The sequence below is a fragment of the Bidens hawaiensis genome, unplaced genomic scaffold (genome assembly GCF_021521415.1).
Source record: "Bidens hawaiensis isolate Kalapana, Puna unplaced genomic scaffold, B.hawaiensis_p1.1 tig00014205_1, whole genome shotgun sequence".
Classification (NCBI taxonomy): domain Eukaryota; kingdom Viridiplantae; phylum Streptophyta; class Magnoliopsida; order Asterales; family Asteraceae; genus Bidens; species Bidens hawaiensis.
In genome coordinates this window covers 477,405-501,595 of record NW_027492223.1, presented here as the reverse complement: position 1 = coordinate 501,595, position 24,191 = coordinate 477,405, and the positions used below count along the sequence as shown (strand labels likewise).

General features: G+C 38.3%; 1 long non-coding RNA gene and 1 pseudogene across 1 annotated transcript; both read right to left on the bottom strand.

Moving 5' to 3' along the window:
• Window positions 1-8,583: 8,583 nt before the first annotated feature.
• Window positions 8,584-8,928, bottom strand: LOC143546097 (uncharacterized protein At5g39865 pseudogene; annotated as a pseudogene).
• Window positions 8,929-22,239: 13,311 nt separating this feature from the next.
• Window positions 22,240-23,262, bottom strand: LOC143546089 (uncharacterized). Its single transcript, XR_013137551.1, has 3 exons — window positions 23,044-23,262; window positions 22,888-22,972; window positions 22,240-22,399 (listed from the first exon to the last, which is right to left on the bottom strand). It is a non-coding gene; the product is annotated as an uncharacterized LOC143546089 (long non-coding RNA).
• Between the last annotated feature and the right edge of the window lie 929 nt (window positions 23,263-24,191).

Here is a 24,191-nt window from a genome sequence, read left to right as displayed (position 1 = left end):
AATAAAACATATACGATATCGACAAACCTAAAACATAAACTTCATATCCAAATTTGTATTTAGATAATCATGAAAGCTTTAGGTAAAGAAGACTAAACTTATAATAAAACATTCTACAATTTCCATGCATCGATGAATAACTAATTCTTCATTAAGCATAACAATCGAGGTGATTACAAATTCTTCCATTGAGCATAAGATTAGAAATATTAAGATATCATAATTATAAAGTTTTTTAAGCAAATTGAATATTAATAATCAAAACTTAATACAGTTGGCTTGTATAATAATTCAAACTTACAAAATAGTTGTCACTGGTGTCAACTTTCACACAATTTGTTTTCGTTGGACCTCCGTTGAAAAACCTATCTACGTTAAGTTTTTTTCCAAATTTTAAATTGATATTTCAGAGTTTTTAAGTTACGAGTAAAAACTCACCTCAAAATAGTGACGGGCGGATAAAAACCAGTAATTTAAAAATAAGGTGACGGCGGCTATACATACATACACACACACATTCAATCGAATAAATTCCTACAAATTTCATTTAAACCAATTCCATCTGAATTCTCCTTCTAATTAACCACCAATGAATCCCAATCAATCACCAAAACCACAGGATTCTCATTCTCACTCCACCGACGATGCTCCGTACCCGAAACTCGATCCAGCTGGACTTTTGTTCCCGTTGCTTCTCAACCACCACCGCCGGCTGCCGACCAACAGACTACCGCAACAGCATCGGATGCTCCGCCGCTTATGTCTGCTGGTGCGGAGGCGGCGGCAACTACTATGCCTAACCAACCTAATCCTTACGTCACCCCTGCTCCCGTGCCTATATCTTCTACCAAAAGTGAGTTTGGAGTTTAATTGGTTTTGCTATTGATTTGTTTTGATAGGTGTTGGTAATAAGTGATTTGAATATGAAAGGTTTCTTTGATAGTGGAGTTATTATTAGAAATGTTAGTAAATCGTTACGAGAGAAGTTCGTTTATGTTCGTTCATTTAATAAACAAACGTACATGAACAAAAAGTTTGTGTTCATTTAATTAAACGAACAAACATGAACACATGTTTCGTTCGTTCATGTTCACTCATTTATTTTCGTTGGCATATGTTCATACATGTTCAAATATTTTTGTTTATCTATGTTCAATCATGTTCGTTAATTTTCATGAACCGTTCGTTTTGATTTTAAATGAACTAACACGAACAGACACAAACCAACACAAACATGTTCTTTTTTTAAACGAACAAATATTTGTTTGATTAAGTGTTTGTGTTCGGTTGAAGTTAAATGAACGAACACATAATGCCCTTGGTCGTGTTCGTTTACAGGCCTAATTGTTATTGATTAGATGTTTATTGATCAGTTTAAGCGTATTTGTGTATAGGTATATGGTGTACATTATACTAATTACACGATGGTGCATCTAGGATACCCATCAAACACCCCTTCAAGACAATGTGTATCATTCTCTGTAGTAGGCTGTGGTAGATCTTGAATACCATTATAACAATTAGGTGATGAGCTTTTTTACATATAATTTAATGCTCTAGAGAAAGTTTTGAGAAAAAAGAATTGCAAGTTCCACTTCTTACTCATGACCTCTTTCTTAAGTAAAGGTGATAAGTAAAGAATTGCAAGTTCCACTTCTTACTTATGAGCCAATTCTCAAGCCTTTTACTTGTCATGATTTTGGAGTTCCACTTCTTAAGAGTGAGGTAGACAATGTAGAGAATGGATTGGAGGGCAAAAGGTGGAATGGTCAAAATTTTGGGTGTTTAACTATGTCGGATGATTGGACAGATATGTGGTATAAAACATCGATTAATTACTTTTTGGTCAGTGGTATTAAGGGGACTGTGTTCATGGAGTAGATTGATGCTTCTTCTTTAATGAAGCCACAAAAGAAGATGATTGATCTACTTGATGAGTTTATGGACTGAATTATGGAAGCTAATGTTGTTAAGGGGACTGTGTTCATGGAGTAGGTTGATGCTTCTTCTTTGTTTAGATTATTGCATCATCATGGAAGCAACTTTAAGTTAGCAGGCTACTTTTTTCTTTTGAGTTTGTTCTTTATAAAGCCACTAATAAGTATTAGTAATCCTTGTTAGACCTCATTCTTCTAGGCAAAAAGTTGATGGAAAGGAGGAAAGACATGTTTTGGACCTCTTGTGCTTCTCATTGCTTACATCTAATACTTTAGGATGTTAGTAAGATTTCTAGAGTCGAAACAACCATTGAATTGGTTACATTTACACCCATTGTGGTGTTTGGAATTTTATGAGTAAGTTCACAAATAACAAGGGCTTGACAAGAAGTTGAGTTACAAGGTTTGCAACAACATCTTTTACTTTACAAGGTTTGCATAAGCAAAATGCTGCTTTGAGCAACATGCTTGCTAGCGAAAAATGGCTGAACAGCAAATGCCTAAATGGGCAGATGAAAAACCTTTAGTCATTCTCAATATTTGGGTTGTTGCAGTAGAAGTCCAGGTTAAAGTGGCAACCTACTGCAACGGCTCATTCATTTATTTACCACTAGCGAACGTGTTTCTCAAAAAGGCCTTTTGCTTATGCAAACTTTTAGATATATGTTGTTGTAAACCGTCATGTGTAACTCTACTTCTTGATTTCTTGTCCTTGGTGAATTCTCTCACTAAGTCCAAAACACTACGATGGCTATAAATGTAACCAACAAGAAAAATTATCTTTCTAATGTTTGTTATAACTTTCGGAATCATATCAACATCCTCAAGCATTGGATCTAAGCAACGAGCCACACAAGGGCTTAAATCAGTATTAAGCAGTGTCCGTATAAATTGAATTTCTGCTGCTCGAAATCGTGCGCTCGAGAAATATTTATATTGTTTCCGTATGAAATTTAGGCTGCACAGGCTGAAGTTTAACGGTGTCTTACTTGTAAGAAACCTAGTTAAACGATTAACTTGAAGATTAAACTTGACTCAAAAGTAGTGTATAGTTATTACTTGCTACTAGCTATTAACACAACTATTTTACGAAATCTGTAAGAAATTATTCGAGTCTCATACCACATATTTAACTAACCATATTCATTTGAGATAACATGGCCCTGATTTATTTTTGTGTATCTTAAGGTTTTTATCTAATACACATCTTTGGTGTTTCAAAATTTTTAATATTTGGTTTCAATTTTGCTGAGATCACAAACAACTGCAACACCCTTAACTGTACCAAACCACCTCATAAACACCCCTGAATGAAACTACTTTATAGGTCGCCCAAGTATGCATATGGTTTCATCAATGCCAAAGACGTGTCAAACGACAAAAATTACCCTTAAATTTTTTAAAGATAGAATAATCTTGACATATAAGACGTTGACACCTCCCTGATTGCATCTTTGTTTTTAAAAGTTTTAAGGGTATTTTTATGTATCTGAGATGTTTTTAACTGAAATTGGAATAAGTTAAACAAAATAAATACTTGTATAGCTTTGATGAAAAAAGTTGTGCCTATAAATGTTATATATGATATATGAAAATGTTTTTGTGCGTTAAAATTACATGACCCTGTGACATTGGACCGTTTCTTAAGGTCTAATTTTTTTTAATCAAACACATCCCAAATCAACACATTCCTAAGTAACGGGTCGAAATTGCCACTTCTGTTATGGAAATATCAACTATAAATAATTTAATAAATTGAACTTTTAATTTGACTCAGTGAAAACTGGACCTGAGTATCACTGATGCTGCTGTTGGAATAATTGCTCAAGGAACTAAAGCTCTTGCAGAAGGCGGTTATGAAAAAATCTTTGCAACAACATTCGAGACAGTTCCCGATGAGAAACTAGTGACGTATTATGTGTGTTATCTTTCCACTTCTGCGGGTCCTGTTATGGACAAAAATGGCACTTTATTCTTAACTTAACCCGATTAACTTTTTTTTTCCACATAAACTCTTCCTTTTTTTTCTCTCTATGCACCTAAATCTTCTAGAATAAATATAGATCCTTCACGTAATGTTAGAGGTTCGAAGAAACTGAGAGCTGATAGTTCTCTTATTCCCGAATCAAATCTACAAATGTCGTTTCATTGGGGTTCGGGCCGTACGCAAATCAAATGTCGTCTCAATTCCCAAACTTAATGTAAGCAATGGAAGCTCCACCAAACGAACCTCCGTGATTCATCAATTTGTCGAACTCTATATTCGACCCATACAATCGACAACAAATCTAACACCCACAACAACTCCAGCACGAACAACAAAACCAATATCAACCATAATTCCAACACTTGCAAAAATACCGACACCCAAACTACTCTAACTACCTCCAACACCAAATGTGAGATGAATCCAAACAAATGTAACATCCCGAGTTTCATATTATATTAAAATATATTGAAAATGCACCGAACAAACACGAACATGCTTGTATTCGTTCATTTAAGTTTAATTGAACAAACGATCAAACACGAACAATTAAGCAAACATGGTTTTCTTATTCATGTTCGTTTATTAAGAATAAAAACCTTTTGTGTTCGTTTGTTAACAATATAAATGAAGAACTCACCCAAGAATGTAACTAAAGATAGGTGAAAAAACATAACTCAACTAAGACTAACTAGATCAAAGTAAATGTGACTAACAATGTGTTGGGCTTAAAAAGTTATTAGAACTATATTGTGTTGTAATGGGCCTAAATATTTTAAATGAGAATATAAACAAACGTAAATGAACGAACTTAAACGTAAACTAATGAGCATAAAGAAAATAAACAAATAAACATAAACGGACATTCCTTAACATAAATTTGCAAAAGAGACGTGCGTTCATGTTCGTTCGTTGAACTAAATGAACAAAACATTTTGCTCATGTTCATTCTTAAATTATTAGATCAACGAGCATCCCACCTAAACGGTTCACGAACAGGTCATTTAATGTCATGTTTGTTTACAAGCCTAATCAAATATGTCTTTTGTGGGGATTATTGTGACTCTATTAAGATTATTGAGTTGGCCTTGAAGTAGTTCAGCAGTGTTTCTGGGTTGGTTCCATATATGAGTAAAAGTGAAGTTATTTTTGGTAGTGTGAATGAGCAATTGAAGGCTGATAATCTTCAGATTTTGCATTTAGGCTTGGTAGTTTGCCTATGAAATACCTTGGTCTGCCTTTGGTGCCAAAAAGGCCTTATGTAACAGATTGCAAGACTCTTGTGGATAAGGTAAAGGCTAGGGTTAATGACTGGAAAAAACAAGTTTCTTTCTTATATATGCTGGTAGGGTGCAGTTGGTATTGAACGAATTCTTAAGGGGTTTCTTTGGAATCAAGGTGTCTTAAAATTGGTAGTGCTAAAGTTAGATGGAAAGAGGTTTGTTTGCCTAAAACAAGTTCGGAATAAGGCTTTAATGCTAACACATGTTTGCAACATTTTGGATAACAGAAACTCTATGTGGGTCAGGTGGATAACAAGAGTTGGATGGGCTGATGTTGTTTGGTTCAGCCCAAATATACCAAGACAGAATTTTTTTTCAAATCGGTGTGTATTCACGAAAAAAAAGGAAAAAGGGGAAAGTCAAAAAAAAAAAGGAAAATGGTGTATCCGCCATTGCTAATGGCAGATCAATCATTGGGAGTTAATCCGTCTCCACCGGCGTAAACTAATGGTGTTTTTTCAAATGCCAACATCGTCGGTGAGTTTCCTCCAGACTGAAGTTTATCTCATTGTATAACAATTCCATCAACGGAACACTCTCCGGCGAACTGTCCACGTGTCGGAGCCTCGGGCATTTGAACCTCGACCAGATTTTGCTCACCGACGAGATTCCGGAAACAGCTTTTGCTCGCCTATTTTGCTCACCTCGGCCAGATTTTGCCAGGTTATCCGACCTGCCGAGGTTAAAATACTTGGATTTAACCGGAAACAACTTTTCCGGCAACATTCCGGCGAGTTTTGGCATGTTTAAAAAGCTTAAAAATGTTGTTCTTCTAATCCGCTATTGCCAATGGCGGATTAGGGTTCAATATTTTATGTTTCCTCCTAATCCGCCATTGACAATGACAGATTAACTAGAAGCCATTTTATTTTTTTGACTTTACTATTATCCTTTTTATTTTGTTAATACACACCATTTTAAACAAAATTCTTCCAAGACATGCCTTTATTACTTGGATGACTTTCATATATTAGTTATTAATTCTAGATAGAATGATGAAGAGGATTGGTTAAGATTAAAACCTTCAAAGTTTCAACTTTTGTAATATACTTAATCGGTTTTAGTAGAAGTAGATTGAAATCAAAATCAAGGTTACAAAGATAAAAAGCGCGCCAAAGAGGTTAGAATTTTTTAGCTAGATGTCAACGACATACCGACAGGATAAGAAGAAATAATATGCCAACATGCACATGGATGATGTACATGTGTCACGTGCACTTAAGCTCACTAAACCAAAATTTGACCAGTCAAACTTGGATTACACCCTGGCTCCTTCATAATCTGTACATAGATCAGGAGACTTGGGTTTTATATTTAACTAAAATAAATTTATATTTGTCAATAGATAAATACTGAAATATGAAGTAGTTCATTTTCTTTTTGTTTGTGTGCGGACTAGTTAGTTGCTACTTCGTGTTGTGAATATTATATTATATATACTGCCTTTCCCAAAAAAATGTTATGTCTATTTAAATAAACTAGAGAAACAAAAAGAAAGATATATATTTCACTTTGTCCGACTCTCTCATTGTACAACAATTAAAGTGAAATACAATGTTGACACAAAGGTGGTGAATTTTGACTTTGAGGTCGAGGCTGAAAACCAAAATTAAATGTATTGATTTCTATAAAAAGTTAGTCTAAGAAACCAAGCATGGGTAAAAATTAATGCACTCTAAAATGGTTCAAAAAATAATTAATATGTATGGGTAATGCGGATTAATATCATAGGTATGTTTAATAGTATTTGGAAAATCCCTATGCTTCAAGGAACTTATTAACTGGAATTAGAATCAACTATAAATGTAAAACTCTACTCACCTCCAGAATCACAATAAAGTTTAAAAGGTAGGCTAGTCGGCAACTCGGCATGAATGGGTACTAGGTTCTAACAAGAAAACAACCAAAAACACTTCATCACTGCGGTAAATCAGCTAATCTATGGTTTTTAAAGAATATATCGTTATGCATAGTAACGAATAAACCAAAACCCTAACAAAAATTTTAAGAATTAAAATTATGGGACTAAAGTAAGGGCTTTTCTTCAATCAAAGAAGAGTCGAGCCATGCAAACTGAGTCACTTGACAACATTCCATGATCTTCTAATGTCTCGTTTAATATAAAAATAAAAATAATAAACGAAGATGTTTTGTTAAACTATGAAGCTCAAATTTTCTACCCAAGTCAAATTTGTGATATTGCTAAGTCGAATCGGATCAATGCAAGTTGTAAGCACCAGATCACCATTAATGCAAGTTGTAAGCGCCAAATGGTGATCGACAACAACAAACAAGACGATGACAAACAAACAAGTTATTTACTAGACAACAAACTTCAAAGGACAAAAGTGTTAACAACCAACCATAAGAACATTCGACATCATTTATCATATAGTTAAAGAAAAAGGCTAATCTTACCTCCTAACACTCACTTAACTTATACGTATCATATAAAGCATGCTTAACAAAAATATAGTATCACCTAGGGGTGAGAAAAAAACGGTTCGGAACCGTCAGAACCGGAACCGAACCGGTGTCTTAGAACCGCTAATGTGTGTACCGATTCGGTTCTCGGTTCTCATAATTTGCATTAAATGGTTCCCGGTTCGCTTCCGGGTAAAACCGGCGGTTCTAAACTTGGAACCGAAGAACTGGAATATTCAAAACGTTTTAAATAAATTTACCAATCCCCATTTTTATAGAGTAACTTATTAACCGACATCTATTCAATCATTTTTTTAATTCAGATCTTCTTTCTTTACGTTCAAAAACTAGCAACCATTATCAATTTTGATTTAAACTATCAAGGTAATTTAATCGATCGTTGCTAATGATTGAATCAAAATGATATGATCTTTCATTAATCGATCGTTGCTAATGATTTATTTAACTTGAACACTTAGGTTTTAATAAAAAATATAATGGATGTTCATATTGTAATCTAAATTAGTTTTACCGTGAAAGAAGACATACAATTATATAAACTTGTTTTGCAATTTGCAAAGTTTGCATAACTCATTTGATAAATAAATGATCGGACCGGTTCTAGCAGAACCGATTAGCGAGAACCGGCTTTAGCGGTTCTGGAACCGAACCGGCTTACTATAATAGGTTCCGGTTCCGATTCTATTTTTCACTCATTTTCGATTCCGGTTCGGTTCTCGCGGTTCTGAACCGTTGCACAGCCCTAGTATCACCACAAAACATTAATAAACATAAAACCCTAAAAAAAGTTAAATAAAAATCTCTAATGGTCATTATGAAAACAAACCATGTCACTAAATATTAGATTATGTCTATATTCTATCCTAATTAAAAGATAATAATAATAATAATAATAATAATAATAATAATAATCAATCAATCAATTCATCATCTAACGGCCCAAACAAGAGGGACACCTAACTAAACCGTTCTCATTGCACAACGTACAACTCCTAAACCCACCTTTCTCCGTGTAACACTTATGGCTTCCGTTGCACTCGTCACACATAACAAATCTGACGTCACCACAACCGCCACACTCGCCGGAGTTAACCGCCGGCAAGCCTTCCACAATCTTCTTCAAGTCGCCGGTTTCGTGCAGTTGCGTCACCTCCTCCGCTCCTCCGACGTACCTGCCGCCAATGAAAACCCTAGGTAACGTCAGTTTCATCTTTTCCGGCGAGTCGCCGCCGCACTCCGTGAAGGTATTCAATTCGTTGATGAATCGTGAGTCCATCGACAGATCTCGTTCGTCGATTGAGATACGAAAACCGTTCAGAATCGATCGTACGGTCCGGCAAGCCTCGAACGTTGACCGGACGACACGGAGACTCGTTGTGTATACAATAACTCGTGATTCGGCTCCCGGAATCGGAATCAGACGGTCAGGTTTCGTTAATTTCTCCGCCGCCGTAACATTATTCGATTCCGGTAGAGATTTGGCCGGAGCTAGGGTTTGCTTGGAGGTGAAGGCACGCGCGAGTTTGGTAGCGAGGTGGACACGGTGGAAGATTGATAGTCTTCTAGCCGGAGAGAATGGAGACGGTAGATCTAGGGTTTGGTTGAAGGTATTAATATTATTATTATTATTATTATTATTATTATTATTATTATTATCGTCTTGGAATAAATTCTCAACATCTTTTAATGAGGAGTGAATGAAGTTGAGCTTTGATGATGATCTAAGGAGTAACCGACCGTCAATAATATTATTATTGTTATTGTTATTGTTATCAGTTTCACGGCTAGGTTTCCGCCGTGACTTCCACATTGCAGGTTAGATGTTGATGGTTGAAGTTAGGTTCAGTTTTCCGGCTACTGTGAATCAGTTGTTGTTTGAAGAAATGAAATAAAAGAAAATTGGGTAGTTGGAGATGAATAGTGGAATATATATGGAAGTGTGTGAAATTGGAGGGCAAGTGTACGTTTGGGTGCCTCCTTCAATTATTCGTGTGATATAATTATGACTCTATGGGGGTGTTGCATTTTGTCAAAAGGAACTATAATATCATAATTCATTTATTGATGTTTTTGATTAATGTAATAATAATAATCATCACTTTAAAGCATGTTATAAAACACGAACTTGTTATGTTTCTTTGATGGCTAATTTGGATAATTGAAGGGCCGCTGGCTCATCCGCTGATTTCCCGAATGCCATAGGTGAGAAAAATTTCTAAACCCTCTAATATTTGTTACATGTGAGACTTGAATTTAAAACTTTTCTTTTTTAAATTGAAGTTTTTAAGTACATCATCTCAACCACTTAAGCTAGGGATCATTGAATTTGACAAACTTGTTGCATGCTAAGATCATCCTTACTGTAATAAAATGAAAGCGTGTTGATTCTTTTAAAACACACATCGTTTGTCTTCTTTCAAACTTAACCTTCAAACTGTCTATCAAAATATCAGATCCCATCTTACGATGTGTTTCAAATTTTCACTTAACGAGTGATAAAAAATGATTTGGAAGGAAAGTGAAAAATATTCGTGTTTCCGAGAATTTTTAAGAAAAAAAATAAAAAAAAAACTGTAAATAGTTTTCCTCCTAACTTTCCTTTCAATATGAGATGATTCAAAGAGAAAGTACAATATCTTCCTATTGTGTTAACCATGAAAAGTGAGTTATTTTAATAGTCGTGTTAAATGTGATATTTCATTTGCCGTATCAAACTAATTATATCTACAAGTTAAACATATTGTGTTGTTGGACCCGCTTATTAAATACTAGGTTAGAACGCGCGTGATACACGGGCCGGTAATAAAATAAAAACAAATAAATATAATATAAAGAACCACATAAATTTTCAATTCATGTTATATAATTACAGGTAACATATATATACGTACTACATAAATTAAAAGTTAACATATTTTTCTCTCAAAAGGTATTATGATTGTATATAGCTCACGGTTTTAGCATTACTTGAGGGCATAAAAGCCTCCCATATATGGTTTTCTGAACATAAATGTCTTTTAACACTAAAGCATATATCAAACTGAAATGCAAAATTAACCAAGGTCCCATCTTTTTTTTTAAAAAAAGCCTTTGAGAATTGAAAGATGTTGATCAATCTCATAGACTTCTTGTAAAAGATGAGATCTTGATTAATTTTGCATTTGACGGATTATTCGATTGACCTACCAAAAAGTCAATATAGTTTGATTCTAAACGTAAATAATAATACTAAAATGTCTTCCAATTGACTTGAAAAAAGATAGTTGAACGTGTAACATAACCAACATGAATAGCAATCAGTGAAGGGAATATCTACACACCTACATGCTACATGATACGGATGCACTCATGTACCCAAGAAATTAGACAAACCAAACATCCTAAAGACCTAAGTGTCAATGACATAAGTCTAATTTGGCAGATAAGTAAACATAACCGGCAATTAAGAAAACACATTAATTATGTAATGGCACAACAAAAGACAATAGCAACACAAACAACAAATAGTCTGCATTATTAGCTTAAATTTTATTGGTTTGGACAGTTGAGTTATAAACCTAAACTTTTTACCACAATTTATGTAAATAAAATGGTTCTCGCAGAAGATAAGGGCCAAATGTCTGTGCACAGAAGATAAGAAAACACAATACATGAGCCCTATCCGAGAAAGGCAAAACATGTACGCCTAATTTGTTCATTTAACTTTGCAATTAGAAAAAAAGCTTTTAAAAACTTTTCAATGGCTAGCCTCGAACCCGAAACCGATGGTTTGAAATTCAATCTCCTAACCACCGTTGACAATAAATAAAACTTCGTTTGAATTGTCACTGAAGCGTGAGGTGTTGTACTTAATTAAAATGAAAATGTGAAAAACCGTTGTTAAAGTTCAAATATGAAAATACACACATACCACTAATTTTGATAACGTTTACTAAATGTCTTGCCATGAAAGTACTAAGAATATTGTTGCTACAACAAAGATAAGACCAATGATAGTTGATGAACTGGTTAGGCTAAAAGGCTTCAAGGGTTCAATTTAGCCTAACGCAGGTCGTGGTGTCCCTCTACGTTTGCAAAACGTAGAAGGAGGTTCACTAGTTAGTTGTTTGTTGTTATAGCTCACCGAAGATCAAGAACCGTGATGTTTGGAATCGGTTCTAGAATGATGTTCTTGGTGAAGCTATGAAGTTATTGTAGTAAGAAAGAAATAAGCTAGAAGCATATTTCTCAAGTAAGAAGAGAAGATAAGGGAGAGTATGTTCTGCCCAGATCTTGTTGTGTTTATGTTTAAGGCTAAGTATCTATTTATATGAAGAAGATATAAGCCTCTTAGTTAAGATGTAACTAACTAGTTAACCTCTAGTTTGCATAGAGAGTTGACCATTGTTGGGCGGGAAGTTTTGGACCGCTGGTCCATAGATAAAGTAATAGTACTTTGTTTGAACTTGTCCTTTGCTCAGAGGGGACAAGGATGTGAATAGTGATGTGACTTTGTACTGTTGCACATGGGTGCTTATTTACACAAGTTTGGGCGGGAAACGAAGCTCTTAAACTTTTAACCCTTTTAGCATTAATGTGTTACAGCCATTTTATTATTCCTTTGGGCTACCCCGGTCATCAGCCCCCTAAGTCAGAGGTGTTTGAGAAGTGAGCTCAAGGGTTTCTGACTTTTGCACACATTTTTTTTTATTGCTTAAAGGTTTCGAGGCTTGAAGGCTTCGAACCTTTTTTCAGTTTTGGTTATTTTTTGAATTGTTGATGTGACAGTTGATTTGATGGTAACTGCCATTTTGCGGTTCCCAATGTCTGCTTTTCATTAATAGTTATTAACCAGATAACTATTCATTTTCTTCTATCTTTTTCTTAAAAGTTTTTACCATAAACACTTTCAAGTTTCCTTCAATCTTCCCACAGGTTAGTCTCGATCCTTCATCTTTGTTTCAAAATTATGGTTGCCAAAAATGATCTTTCGATTAGTTTTTCCCAATTGACCCAAGAAGAGGTCGAATCTTTTTGTATCGAATGAGGGATTGGGTTAAAGTATAAACCAGTCGCTCCGCCGGTCGATTCGTCGATTGACCGGTGTCCGGCGGGTCACATTGCTTTGTATTTTCGACACTACGAATTTTCCAACCTTCGTCATCCTTTTTCGATTTTTGTTCTTAATGTTCTTGAGTATTATCGTATATATTTCAGCCAAATTCATCCATTGGGGCTCGCTAGGGTTTTGCACTTCGAAGTTTTGTGCAGGGCCCTAGGTTATGACCCTTCTCTTCCGAACTTTCGCCGTTTCTTTCGCTTAGCGAAAAATGGCGATTGGTATACGTTCGAACATACCAAGGTTGATGTGTGTTTGGTTTCTTCGGCTGTCACAACCCTCGGTACTTGGAAAGACCGATTTTTCTTTGTTTCGGATTCCATTCTTCCGTTTAAGTCTGTTTGGAGGCAACCCGAAGCCGTCTTGAACGAACCGGAACCGGCCGAGTTTGAATTGAATGAGGCTTTTTTGAAATCCATTAGAACATGTCCTTCACGCCTTCGCCCTTTTCCCGAACATTTCCTCGTTTTATTAGGAATTAGCAAACTTTGGGATAAGCCTAATCGGGATCCCGTGCTTATGAGGGATAATAAGGGTATGCATTTGCTTTTAATGCTTTTTCTTCATCATGTTGACAATTTTATTAATGAACTCTTTTTATTTTTGCAATCATGTCTGCTTTGGACTTTCTAAAGAGTGACGATACTTCTGATGTTGCCTTCACTGTTGTTGCAGCCGTTGTTGGGGAAGACTCTGTTGTTCGTGGGAAGGAGGCTCGTTTTGAGGGTGATGTGTATGCTGGGGTTGCGAATGTTAAAGGGTTCACTAAGGCCCCCGTTCTGAAGTCTTCTACTCGTCGTTCTACCCGACGCTTGCTGAAATCTGTTGCTACCTCGTCTTCTCATGAGCCAGTCGAGGTTAGTGATGACATTCAAGCCTCTGATGACCAGGGTTTGACTATGGAGGTTGAGAAGGAAAAGGAGTTTGTGATTTCGAAGAAGAAGAAATCGGCTGGCAAGAAGGTTGCGACGCCAGTCGTTCAAGGGTTGGATGGTGGTGCTATTTATGTGCCGGAATGGAGTGTGAGGGTTGGTGATTCTTTCAAGGATCCTGAGGTTTGTGCCGATGCTTTGGCTCATTTTGCTCCCCCGGTTGTTCGTGATGCTATTTCCAAGATGGAAGGTGATTCTTTGTTAAACCGGTTGATTTTGAACTATACCAACGTTTCTGCCCTTTTGGCAGAAGGTGTTACCCGTTTTAGGAAGGGTATGGAGGAGTATGATGAGTTTATGAGTATGAGGGATGAGATGAACGCTTCTATGTCGGCCATGAAGAAAAGTGTTGAAGGTTTTTCTGAGAAAGAGAAGGTATATGTGAACAAGATTGAAGAGTTGTCTCGGGGCCATGAGATTGAGATGGCAGGGTTGAAGAAGGCCATGGAGGCTGATAGGGCCAAGTTGAGTGCTGATCGTGAAGCTTTTGAGATGCAAAAGAAGGCCTTCGAAATGGAGAAGGAAGGGTTAAAAGCTTCAGTTACCCAAGTGTCTGAGGATAACAAGTGGTTGATCGAACATGGGTTTCAGCAGGTTGTGTCCTATTTGCTTCATTCTAAGGAGTTTAACTCGGTGCTCGGTGACGTTTATTCAAAGCTGTTAGGGCATGGGAAGCACTTGGGTTTCATTGCAAGCTTCCATCATCACGAGTCCGGCCAGCCCATGGATCAGTCTCCTTTGTTCAACCCTGAAGCCTACAAGCTTTTTACCGGTTCAGTTCACGTGATGGAAAGGCTTACTTACCCCTATGTGGGTGCGGTTTCCTCATGTTATAAACCACTGTCGGTTTTGCAGGGTCTGAAACCGGATGGTCTTGATGAGAAGGTTTCTAAGGAAGTGATTGAATCCCTGTCAAAGAAGCGTTCACGTTCAGGTGATAGTGAAGAGACCTTATCAGGAAGTGACGGGTGTCACGCGGCAAGCCTTGAAGCTTCAGCTGTTGCTGATGTGGTTTCTCCAGTTAAGAAGACTAAGAAGGCGAAGAGTGGTAAGGCTAGTACCTCGAAGCCTGTTTCTCACGCTTAGACATTTTATTCGTAGCTTTCTTAGCACTTGGTTTAAACAATGTTGTGTAATCTTTAAACAATGTAGGTTTGGTATGAAACTCTTAAAGTTTCCGCCTGGTGGTTATGTTTGGTCTTTATGGCCTTTGAACAATTTCTTGGGAATCCGTGTGATTTCCTTGTTTAAGCCTTAATTGGCTTGTTATGTATGGATGCTACTTATTTTATGGCCTTAGGATGGCCTTGTTTATGAACTTATGATGTTCTATGTATTTGCATGTTGATTGCTTGTCTTGTTGGTTTGATGTGATTTTAACCAATTATCCTTAAGAAGTTTTAGTGCTGCAGTCACTTTTAGCTTCAAGGCTTCATTAGGTAAAAGGCACATGTTGGCTATCCTTTATATCACTACTTAGTGTATTTTTTTCGTAAACTGTTATGAAGTTTAAGGAACGAATTGGTGTAGGCTGTTCAGACCCGTCTATGAGACAAGTTTTGTTTGAAAAATTTTCTAAGTCTCATGGAGTCGAATTGATATAGGTACTCACCCTTTATATAGGTCCATTTAACCCTTGAACCTTTTGAGCGATGTGGCCTAGGAGCTCATCCCCTTACACGGCCCTTGCCATGGAGTTTCTTGCTAGGTTCTCAACCTGATTATAGGATAGTAAAGACAAGTTATAACAAAAGTTTATCATTCATTCAAGAGGTTGTTGTTTCACAAAAAGGAGAATTGTACATCTCTTGAAATACATTTTTACATTTTGATTAGGCATGGAACCTTTTAAGGGTTTTGCCGTTCCAGTGCCTTGGAAGCTTTTTGCCTTCTGCGTCGGGCAACTTGTAGGATCCACCCTTGTGGGCTTCGAGGATTTTGTATGGTCCTTCCCACTTTGGGCCATGTTTTCCTTGATTTTCTTTCTTGCTGGCCTCGTTGTTTCGGAGTACAAGGTCTCCAGGCTTGAAGCGTTCATGCTTTACTCTTGCATTGTAATAAGCTTCCATTTTTTGTTTGTACTTGGCCTCTTGAATTGCGGCTTGATCACGAATTTCTTCAAGGAGTTGCAAATTCAACATGGTCTCATTGTTGTTTGATTCGAGGTCCATGTTGAGTGTTCTTTGAGTTACAACTCCGACTTCGGCTGGAATTACAGCTTCCGATTCGAACACTAGGCTGTAAGGTGTTCGCTTGTGGCTTGTCTTCTCGGTTGTTCTTATTGCCCATAGAACGTTTGGGAGTTCTTCAAGCCAATTGTTGTTGTGCCTTCCCAGCCTTGATTTGATTCCTTCAACGATGGTTCTGTTTGTTCTTTCAACTTGGCCGTTGGATTGTGGGTATGCGACTGAGCTGAATACTTGAGTGATTCTGAATTCTTTGCACCATGTGCTAAAAGGCTTCTCAGCAAATTGTTTCCCATTATCCGTGACCAACACTCCTGGCAGCCCATAACGGCAAATGATGGTTTCCCATATGAAGTCGATGACTTGTTTGCCCGTTATTTTTGCAAGTGGTTTGACTTCAGGCCACTTGGTAAAGTAGTCAACAGCTACTAACAAAAACTTTACCCCGCCTTTAGCCGGTGGAAATGGACCAACGATATCCATTCCCCATTTGTGAAATGGCCAAGCTGAGGAGATGGGGACTAGATCATGTTTGGGGCTTTTGGGAACCGGTTCATGAATTTGACAAGCTTCACACTTCTTGAGTTGTTCCGTTGCATCTCGGAGCATGGTGGGCCAGAAGTATCCGAGGTTCATCAATTTTGCAACCATCGTTCTTGGCCCAAAATGAGCTCCACATATACCCTCATGAACCTCTTTGATCAGATATTGGCTTTGTTCGGGGCCTACACATCTCAGTAGTGGTGCAAGGTAAGCCTTTTTATAAAGCGTTTCTCCTTGTAACACATACTGCCTGGATTTGATTCGAACCCTTTCAGCCTCTGTCTGGTCCAAAGGTAACTCACCATTCTTGAGGAACCTTTCTATGGGAGTCATCCAATTGGGACCTTCTTCAGCGATTACGTCTTGAACCTCCAGTTCTTGAATTGAAGGAGTTTTAAGCACTTCCACCAATACTTTCTTGGTGAGGTGTGCAAAAGTGAGAGATGTTAGTTTGCTCAGGGCATCGGCTCTCTTGTTTTGTGATATTGGGACTTGTTTGATGGTGCATTTTTGAAACGTGGTCATCAACCCTTTTGCCTTTTCACGGTACTTCTTCATGTTGGGCTCTTTGGCTACATAGCTGTCATTGACTTGACTTGAAACAAGCAACGAGTCTGTGAATACTTGTAGCTTTTGGATCTTCATTTCTTTGGCAATCTTCAGACCAGCGATCAACGCTTCGTACTCAGCCTCGTTGTTGATGGTCTGAAATTCAATTGGGACCTTCTTCAGCGATTACGTCTTGAACCTCCAGTTCTTGAATTGAAGGAGTTTTAAGCACTTCCACCAATACTTTCTTGGTGAGGTGTGCAAAAGTGAGAGATGTTAGTTTGCTCAGGGCATCGGCTCTCTTGTTTTGTGATATTGGGACTTGTTTGATGGTGCATTTTTGAAACGTGGTCATCAACCCTTTTGCCTTTTCACGGTACTTCTTCATGTTGGGCTCTTTGGCTACATAGCTGTCATTGACTTGACTTGAAACAAGCAACGAGTCTGTGAATACTTGTAGCTTTTGGATCTTCATTTCTTTGGCAATCTTCAGACCAGCGATCAACGCTTCGTACTCAGCCTCGTTGTTGATGGTCTGAAATTCAAGTCGAAGAGCATATGTAAATTCTAACCCTTCAGGGTTGATTAAAACGAGCCCAGCTCCTGACCCTTCGATGTTGGAAGCTCCATCGGTAAAAAGCTTCCAGGCTTCAGGGTCAGAAGGTTCAGTGGCAGTTGTGTGTATTTCAGGAATGACTTGTTTTGGAATTTCTACAATGAAGTCCGCCAATACTTGGGCTTTGATATCTTTTCTTGGGACATAGGTGATGTTTTGTTCACCTAGTTCCACAGCCCATTTGGCCAATCGGCCTCAATTTTCTGGTTTTTCAAGCACACTCTTGATGTGTTGGTCAGTGACCACTTGTATAGGGTGTGCTTGAAAGTACCTTCGAAGCCTTCTGGCCGTTTGAATTAAGGCCAGAGCAAGTTTTTCCAGAGGAGGATATTTGACCTCTGCCAGTTTTAGTGTTTTACTAAAGAAATAAGCGGGTACCTGAACTTTGTCTCGTTCAATGGTTAGAACCGCGCTTAATGCTTCTTTAGCAACTGAGAGATAGACAGAGATCAATTCTCCCGTTTCAGGGGCTGCATAGCTGGAAATGAAGCCAAGTGTTGCTTCATTTGGTTGAAGGCTTCTTCTGCTTCTTCTGTCCACCTGAAATCTTTCTTGTCGGTGCAACCCTTTAGTGTTTTGAAAAAGGGTAGGGACTTCTCAGCAAGCTTGGAGGTAAAACGCTTCAAGGCTGCAAGCCTTCCATTCAAGCTTTCCACTTCTTTTTTGCTTTGTGGGGACTTGGTTTCGAGAACAGCCCTGACTTTGTTGGGATTAGCTTTCATGCTTTGTTTTCCCACAATGTGTCCCAAAAACTTGCCTTCTTCGAACCCGAATGAGCATTTTCCCGGGTTAAGCTTCATATTGATCTTTCTCAAGTTTTGGAAGGTTTCTTGTATGTCTTCAAGCATTTGATGCTCGGTTTTGCTCTTGATTACTAGATCATCGACATAAGCTTCTAAGTTCCTGCTAATTTGGCTAGAAAATGCTTTGTAGGTCAAACGTTGGTAGGTTGCACCGGCGTTTCGTAGGCCAAAGGGCATCTTTTGGTAACAGAAGATACCCTTGTCCGTGTGGAAAGCGGTTTTTTCTTCATCTTCCACCTTCATGAGAATCTAATGGTAACCCTTGTAAGCGTCGAGAAAACACTTGAAGGGATGGCCGGTTAAAGAGCCAACCTTGAGGTCCATCTCGGGTAGGGGATAACAATCCTTTGGACATGCTTTGTTCAAGTCTTTGAAGTCGATGCACATTCTCCAAGACTTGTCAGGCTTTCGGACCATGACCGGATTAGCCACCCAAGATTGATACTTGACCTCACGTAGGATCACGGCTTGTACAAGCTTTTCAACCTCTTGGCAGGCTACCAAGCTTCTTTCAGGAGCTAGGCTCCGTTTCTTCTGGACAACAGGCTTAACATCGGGAGGTATTTTTAGCTCATGCTCTGCAATGCTTCGAGGGATGCCTGTCATGTCTTCTGGGCACCAAGCAAAAACATCGATGTAGTTCATCAACAGCTTTTCGATGTGTGAAAGTGTTTCTTTGGAGATGCTTGTGTTTACCCGTACCTTTTGTTCAGGGTACTTAGGGTTTATGATTAAGCCTTGTTCTTCGTTTTTGCTTTTTGAGCTTTCCCCTTCAACCGTGTAAACCCCTTGGGTAGGTTGAAGGGTTGCAATCCCCATATCGGTGGGAAACTTCACAGCATCTTGACCAACCGAGACAGCCATGTTGAACGCACATTGTCCAGGCCTTCCTATGATCACATCATAGTTGGAGGGTATGTTGATAACCACAAAAGTAAGTGGTTTGATTTCTTCATCCTGCCTTCACTAAAACAGACATCAAGGGTTAGCTGGCCAAAAGGCTTCAAGGGTACGTCGGCGATACCTTTTATAGATGACTCTGAGGGTTGAAGCCTTGAACGCTCTTCCTTGCTCAGCCGGTTGAAGAATCTTTCATACATGATCTATGTGGCCGCCCCTGTGTCGATGTAGGCTCTGCTTGTTTGGAGTGTTCCCACGTTTGCTTCCACCGTTAGAGGGTTTGAGAGTAAGTTACCTTGAGGCGGTGGGAAGCAGATGCATTGAAGCTCCCAAGCTTCCAAGCGTTGTCGTTTGTGGGGAACACCCTGGTCTATATTCACCATATTCACTTCTTTGTTTTTTCTTTCAGCCATCTTGTCTTTGACCCCTTTCACCGAATGAGCCAATTCTCCAGACTTAACGGCTTCCTCAATTCTTCTCTTGAGTTGAAAGCAATCGTTCGTGTGGTGACCTTTTTTATCGTGAAATTCACAGAACTGAGTGGAGTTTCGTTCTTCTTGCTTTTGAGCAAGGGTCGATGAGGTCGGAAGTTATGTTTCACTTCTTCGATGGCAAGGATCTCTTGGGGGTTTTGGTTAAGGCTATGAAGTTCACAGTCTTCTCCCTGCTTGGAGGGTTCCGGCCTTCAGGCCTTCGTTGATCCGAACCCCTTGGGTATTTATCGTAAGGATTGTAGTTCCCCCTCTTTCAATTAGGACTGTTTCCTCGTCAACTAGGAGCTCTTTTTCGTTGCTCCTTGAAATCGACGGCCTCCTCGCCTCGAATATGGGCCTCAGCTCGTTCAAGAGCTTCTTCATGGGTTTTAAGTAGGCACTTGTTAAAGTCCCTTGTGAGGTGCTTGGAGGTGATGGCGTTCATGAAGCCTGCCACCCTCATTTTTTCATCGGCCCCCACATATTGTAACCCTTCTTTTTTGTACCTTTCGATGAAGTCTCGAAGGTTCTCATCATCTTTTTGTTTTATTTGAAAAATGACCGTGGCGTCCTTGACGTACCTTCTTTGTTGCGAGAAGTGAGCCAAGAAGCCTTTGCTCATATCATCGAAGCTTCGAACGCTTTGAGCAGGAAGGTCATTGAACCATATTCTTGCCGATCCGACTAACGTTTGCATAAACATCAAGCAACATTCAGCATGAGACCATTTTTCGATTCTAGCTGCCCCAGTGAAGACCTGGAGGTGGTCTTCGGGATCTTCAGTCCTATCATACGTTCTTATATGCGGTGGCATCTTGATTTTTGTTTGAAAGTCATAATCGACGATTTGTTGAGAGAAACATGATAAGCTATTGGGCTTGTAAGGCTTTGCAAGATCTTCATCTAGCCTCACAGCAGGATTAAGGCTTGTGGCTCCTTGTTGAGTACCCAGTGCTTGGTTGATGATTTGGGTCCAAGGAACGTGTGCCATCATTTGAGCCATCATCTGAGGCATCAGGTTAAAGCCTTGAAGGCTTTCAGGTGTTACTATTGTTTGGTTTGCTCCCATGGAAGTGTTCATCGCTGCACTTCGAGCCAAGGGCAAGACCGACATGGCCTGCTCCCATGTGATGGCCGTGGGAGGAGCACTTGAAGCTGGTGACTGCTATATCTGGTCGAGAGTGGTTTCGTGTCCAAGGGGTTGTGAAGTGAACAAAGGAAAAGCCGTTGGGCTTGATCTCCCATAGGTGTAGGGAGATGGGTTAAAGGGTTGACAGGTTACACTTGGACCAGCTTCAAAAAGAGAAGTAGACGAACGTGAGCTGGTTGGAGGGGAAGGTGGTCGTCCAAGCGATAACGAGGGCTCTGATTCTTCATAATCTAGCCTTATCCTTATCCCCTTTTCTCTTTCCTGACTCACGTGTTGGTTAAGGGGATGCCTTAGTTGCAAGTCGACACGCTCCGGTGTGTTCGTCACTCCTGCATAAGGAGAAGGAACTCCGGATCGTGAAGGGGTTGGAGTTTGAAAAGGTGAAAAATCGAGGAGCAAAGGCCCCGTCGAAGTTCCTCCCGGAGTGGAAAAAATAGAGGTTGTTGCCGGAGTTTCTTGACCGGCACTTAGCGTCGGTGTTCTTGACGCTTGATTGACTTCTCCAGGAGATCCACCTTCTGACATGGTGATGGAGCTACACTACTGGTTTTTATGATAAAGTAAGCGGCGTAGCCCCACGGTGGGCGCCAACTTGTTGCTACAACAAAGATAAGACCAATGATAGTTGATGAACTGGTTAGGCTAAAAGGCTTCAAGGGTTCAGTTTAGCCTAACGCAGGTCGTGGTGTCCCTCTACGTTTGCAAAACGTAGAAGGAGGTTCACTAGTTAGTTGTTTGTTGTTATAGCTCACCGAAGATCAAGAACCGTGATGTTTGGAATCGGTTCTAGAATGATGTTCTTGGTGAAGCTATGAAGTTATTGAAGTAAGAAAGAAATAAGCTAGAAGCATATTTCTCAAGTAAGAAGAGAAGATAAGGGAGAGTATGTTCTGCCCAGATCTTGTTGTGTTTATGTTTAAGGCTAAGTATCTATTTATATGAAGAAGATATAAGCCTCTTAGTTAAGATGTAACTAACTAGTTAACCTCTAGTTTGCATAGAGAGTTGACCATTGTTGGGCGGGAAGTTTTGGACCGCTGGTCCATAGATAAAGTAATAGTACTTTGTTTGAACTTGTCCTTTGCTCAGAGGGGACAAGGATGTGAATAGTGATGTGACTTTGTACTGTTGCACATGGGTGCTTATTTACACAAGTTTGGGCGGGAAACGAAGCTCTTAAACTTTTAACCCTTTTAGCGTTAATGTGTTACAGCCATTTTATTATTCCTTTGGGCTATCCCGTCATCAAATATAATGTTGACTTAATTTTAACTAAAATCACATCAGAACTTCATAACTCATTTACGAAAACCAAATGTTTTAATATACGTCATGTGGAAACTTTTGCCAAAAATATTAAATTATAACTAATACATTGAAAGATCTCTAAACAGCCATACCCACTTAATTTTACAGCTGCAGAAATATTTGCTCCCATAGATTACCTTCAGAAATTAGACGTTACCATCACTGCAGCATAAACAGACGCATCCCTCCCTGTTACATTTTAAAATATACATACGGTTAATTTGTCAAATGTTTAAAAGTACGACTTTTAACTCGTAGTTTATTTTATCAACATTAAAATTAAGAAGTTTCCTTAAACTCGGGTATATTTGTTCAAGATTACCTTAAAATTAAAATGGGTCAATATTTTTGGATTACCTTTTTGACCCGTTATAGATTATTTCAGTGTAGGGATGAGATCGGTACCGTACCGGTACCGGTCCCGAAAATTGCAATTTTTTGTTATCGATACCGGTACTGAAATATTTGGTTCGACACCGAAACTGAAGGCAAAAAATTCGGGAAATCCCGGTACCGATACCAAAACTTAAATTAACATAATTTTAAAAAATGATTTTTTTACATATTATATGATTATGAAATTTTAAAAATCAAATTAACATGTAACCAAGTAGCTTAAATATGACATATATTATACAGGGTTGGGGAAAAAATAATAAATTACAATAAATGTATACATGGTTTCTGAGTGGTGTGTTTTACAAACTGACAAACATGAATTAGACGATCTTGTGGATCAAGGTCCTTTCCCTCTACTGGAATCTACAATAGAACAAAAAAGTTAAATAAATAATAATTGAATCATGAATTTTATAAACATTTAAAAAATATACCTCCTTAGCACGTCACGTCCAGTATTGATCAATAATGTTCTCGACATTTTTGTTCAGAGGAAAACTCTGTGTATACTAATAATTTCAAAAACAAAATAATAATATTCAATAGGGTTAAAAAACACCTAAAAGTTAAAAACCAAGTTAACTAAGTGGTAAAAAACTTGAAATTATCAAAGTTCTACATCTTTTAAGAATAGGATAACCCAACCCGTTTAACATACCACAAACTAAAGTTCATTCATTCAGGCAGTATATCGAACAGTTGGAGTTCAACCTTAGATACTAACATAAATAATCATACCCCACTTATATATGCAATTCTTCCATCATATGATCACACCTACAATCAATAAGAATACTCAATTAATGTAACATCCTACTTTTGATTACAATAAATAAATGGAATTTTGTTTATTCGATTAAGTGTCGTGTGTCGGTTTAATTAAATAAACTATTAGAATGTGGGCTTGGACTTTAGAAGATGGAATAGAAGATGACATGGGCCTTAGGTCTATGGGCTTAAGGGAGTATAAATACCCTTAAACCCTAAACCTTTCCATTTTTATCCATGCTCTACACCATAGCCTACACCATCAAAAACACACACTAACACCATCGTATATTCCAAGTCAAGATCCGAGGGTGAAAGGCCGAACTTGTTGGTGCTGAAACTTCGTAACGAGCCAAACAATACCAGCTCGTGTTCATTACCGACTAGTTTAAGGTACGTTTATATTTAGAAATCGTTCATATAGGTTCGGTTTGGTTTGGGAAATCATAGATTTGTTTTAGTATGTTATAAACGAGTCCAAAGCAACAAATCTTATGGAAATCGATTAACAGTTGATGGGTTAATTGTTAACCTAATAGAACCCGTATACATATGCCTAAATCGCACCCTATAAACACGAACATTTGGATGACTGAATGGTTAGGTTTGTAGGCGCTGTAATTCCAAATCCATTGATACCTAAATCGTGTTATTTGATTAAGAAATAAAGGTTTAATTGCAGATTTGATAACAGTTGACCATTTCGTGTTCTTGACAATTTTGACTTTGACCCTGAGTCAAAGTCTGGATAAGAACAACTGATAGTTCGTTATGAATAGTGATTCGTTACGCGTTCATGACGAATGAGCCCTTA